Below are 4882 nucleotides of genomic sequence, written 5' to 3'. Positions count from 1 at the left end.
ACAGCACCCCTGAGGGACAGAAGTCCTGAGTTCTAGTACAGAAGGGTGTAGAACCCTTAGAACTGAAGGTATAAGAGTAGAGAATCATAACATCACCCCCCCTCTAAAACCAATCATCCTGATTAGTAAACATAGGGCTTGGTTAGTAGCTCAGGCATAGGTCAGAACAGTAGGGCTTGGAAATCTGTAAGGCTGAGTTTGTACAGAGTACTAGGATGAAGCTGATAGAAATCTTAGATTGTCTTAGGAGTATAGGCAAGGTTCTTAGCAGGTTCCTAAGTGTACTCCTCAACTGAGTACCCTTTCTAGTGAACAAGGAATTTGAGTTTTCTGTACAGTAGCTTAGTATCTACTATGTACTCTACTTTGTATTCTGATTCAGAACTGATGAGTTCTGGTAGAGGTGGAGAGGGTCTTTGTTATAAAGGAAAACTGGGATTGTAGTACTAAGACAACAGAACCTTATTGAATACTAGGTGTATGTGCTTCTGTTAACATGTATTACAATCAATGATACAATTACAGACGCTACAGTAATGATAAGATGATTAATACACATATAAACAGAACAGACACAGAACAATGAGACATGTATTGGATACACAATACAAGACATGTATCAGATACACAATAAGTATCAGATACGAGATAATGATACATTGGATGTTTAAGACATACAGACGAATGAATAACATAAAAGCAAGCAACTTAGTAACTAAATATATATCATTATCAGGGTCTACACCCTCATTACTTGTGTGATAACCTAAGAATACACATTCTAACAGGTTATGAGCCTTGCACTCTCTGCTTAACACCTCACATTACTACTATGAGACTATGCTACACTACTTCACATTGATACTACAAATCTATGATGGACTCACCAAGTACCCACGATCTCTATACACCAAACGAAACTGTACCAAACTCATCTACACCTTTGAATAACTTGCAAAGGACAAATACAAGTCATTGCAAACCTGCTGATGTACTTAAACACTTTGGACACAACATTGTGCAACTAAAAGACACATCCAGATTCAAGATATGGAAGTATCAGATTAACTCTGCTATTGCAGCAACAGGCTATATGCACTTGTTCACAAATGAACCAAAGCCTGAAGACATTGAGGTTGTGTATGTAATCTATGCATCAATAATTGATAAAGTAGTGGATCATATAATGGCTAACTTTATGCATACCAGAATGTCAATTAAAACTCTTATGAGTGGATTAGAAGAATGTTTCAACCCTCATACAGTTATGTGTAAAGCATACAATGAGTCTTCACTATTTAAATGCAATGACCATGTTAAAAACTTTGGACGAGTACTTGATAAACTAGAGCAGATATATACACAACTAGTAGCAGACAATTTAAAACCTACAGACACTATGTATTGAGCAGCTATCTATGCTGTAACCCCTCCTGAATATAGTGGTACTATTACAGCTATAGAACAAGCTCAAGACATGTTTTACAATGGAAAACCCAAATCTGAGTATCAACCTATCAAGCCACAAAGACTTATTACAGTACTGTACCAAGTGTTTAATGATTTTCGCATCAAAAACCCTACACAATACATAAACAACAAACCTACAATATGCAGACAGGCAAATATGTTTTGTACAAAAGATAAAAAGTATGGAAAGAAGGGAAACAACAAAAATACAAGCAAACTGACCCCTGCATCAAAATGCTTCAATTGTGGCAAATCAGGGCACTTCTCCTGTGATTGCTGGAAGTCACTGACTCAATCAATGCTAGATGCCTGAGCCAAAAAGGCTAATCCTTTAGCTAATGCAATAGAAGCAACAGAAGCAAAATCTGTACTAGCAGCAACTATGCTGCACATAAACACATACATTGAACAGGTGCCAGACATTGAAATGACAGATGTACCAGCCTCTCAGCAGGCAAATACTATTGCAAACACAGACACAAACGACCCATTTACTAACTAGGTATGTTATAATAATATCTCAGACAAAAATAATGTGCTAATAAATAAATATATCCCTAATACAATCAATATAATTGATTCTGGTACAACAATTCATACTACACCATATTACTTTCACCTTACAAACGTACAAAACGTATCCCCAGTAACAGTTACACTTGCAAACAAATCAACAGTGACTCTTACAAAGGCCAGAGATATGATTATTGAAATTAAAAGGGGAAATTCAGGAAATACATACAATCCTGTAATTAGCAAAATAACGTTAACACATGTTTATTATCATTCAGATTTGAACTTTTCACTTATAAGTCAAGCATTATTATGCAACAACAGTTTCACATTCATGTTCAAACAAGCAGAATGTATTATTTATTACAAACAATGCAAAATAGGAACAATTAAACTCAAAAACAACCTATATACATTAAGAAACACTCATTACATGAATTCTATGAGTAGAATCAGTGTTTACAATCTACATAAACGTCTTAGTCATATCAGTTATGATTATATTAAATGTTTATTACAGAACAACACAACAATATTATCTCAAAAGATAACAAACTTTGATGAAAAACAATGTGTTGATTGTATAAAAGTAAACATTGAACAAACAGCACATCCAAAAACAAGATCTTCAGAAATAAGTGCAAACTACAGCAATATAATACATATGGATATAATAGGTCCAATATCCTATGAAGGATATAAGAATATACAATATCTATTAATGTTAGTTGATGATACAACACATTGGGTATCTTTATTAAAATTACAAACGAAAGACAATGTATATACTCAGTATGTTCAATAGAGCACAAACATATTTACACAACACAGTATACAAATAAAACAATTGCAAAGCAATAACAATAGAGTATTCTGTGGGAAATTCTTCCAAGAATACTTAATTAGTCAAGGAACAAAATCCAGACTAACAGTAAAGCATACACTACAACAGAATAGAGTAGCAGAACAAATGCATAAAACAATATTTAATCAAATACGTGCCTCTATTACTTTACAAAACATTCTATTATGCCTATAGGTAGAAGTGGCAATGTTACAGGCATATATTCACAATAGAACTCCTCAAAGAGTAATAGGATATGTAACTCCTTATTATAAACAATACGGATGCAACACTAGTATTGACAACATACACGAATTTGGTTAATACATTATAATACAGAACAAAAACCTATCTAAAATTACAGATAGAGGTTATTACAGACAATGGATAGGTTTTGACAATAATTCAAAAGGTCACATTACATGGCATGATAGAAAAATAACTATCAAACGTAATATACAATTCCTCAATGTAAAACCTTCACAAATTGAAGGGGACTTGGAAGACATCCAAGAAAACAAGTTAGATATCAAGGAAAACAACAACAAATCCGAGTCCAAAGGACCTAGCAACAGAGACAAATACCACTGCCAAGTACACAAACAAGGACAGACACACTTTAAAACAAAATCCAAAGGAAACAAGATAGGATTGGATGTTCCAGAAACCCAAACAAAAGCTCTCCAAGTAATCAAACGTCTTTGACACGTTTCTCCTGGACACAACAACCCAAACTATTGCTCCAAAACAGCTCCTCATTTACAACAGGACCTTGGTGCATCCACAGAGGATGAAGCAATGCTCTCAGAGAAAGTGAATCACTAACAGAAAATACAAAATATGTAGAAGTTAGTAGAAAACACACAATACAATGAATCCAATCGAGAATCAGACAAAACTACACAACTAAGACACTCTACTCGAAAGTGCAAAATTACAGAATGTTTGGGTAAAACGAATTTACCTAGTAAATGCTCAAAAGGTCTATCATACATTGACAAAACAAATATTATGATTTATCTTAATGAATTTAACAAACTACATACAGAAATAATGACAGATCCATTATCATATAAAGAAGCAATCAATAGAAGTGATTGTGAGCTTTGGAATAAAGCTATGGATGACAAAGTACAACAATTAATACAATCCAATACTTGGGAGACAGTATATCCTCCTGATAACACAAATGTTATTGGAACACAATTTGTATATAAAACAAAACGTCTAGCAGATAATTCTATTGAAAAACAAAAAGCTAGATTAGTTGTACAAGGAATATTTCAACAAGACAGTAAAGATTATTATAATAATGATCTATTTGCACCTACTGCACACATATCTTCAATAAGACTTGCTATTACATGGGGATGTTCAAAGAACTATGAGATACATCAAATAGATGTTAAATCTGCATACTTAAATGGAGAACTAGAAAACAACAAAATAATATTTATTAAACCTCTACTGAGTGATTTAATAAAGTTAAAACCTGGACAAGTATTATAATTGCACAAAGCATTATACAGTTTAAAACAAGCTGGACAACAATGGTATAAAACTCTATGCTAAATACTTAATACAATTGGTTTTACACAATCAGAATACAACTTTGCAGTATTCTATACAAAGAAGAACAAACATACAGTTGCAATACTATTAGTTCACATCAATGATATAACTATTGTTGTACAGAGTAATAATATTATTGATATGATTAAAAACTCTCTACAATCACATATAGAAATTATGGACAGAGGCAAATTACATTGGTTACTAGGCATAGAAATCAAACACAATAGAAACGAACGAACAATAATGATGAGACAAAGACATTATATTGAAAACGTATTGCTTCAATATAACTTGCAAAACAATAGGAATTTACAAACGCCTATGTAACCAAATACTCAATTAGTTACAGACAATAATCTACCAGAGGATGAACACACATTTATGTCCAAGATACCATATATGAATATGGTTGGATCCTTGCAATATATTGTGGATTGTACACAACCAGACATAGTGTTTATAACATCCTAACTCACAAAA

Source organism: Fomitiporia mediterranea, assembly GCF_000271605.1.
Source record: "Fomitiporia mediterranea MF3/22 unplaced genomic scaffold FOMMEscaffold_12, whole genome shotgun sequence".
Lineage (NCBI taxonomy): Eukaryota > Fungi > Basidiomycota > Agaricomycetes > Hymenochaetales > Hymenochaetaceae > Fomitiporia > Fomitiporia mediterranea.
The sequence above is the reverse complement of the archived record's forward strand: the minus strand, read 5'-3'. Positions refer to the sequence as shown.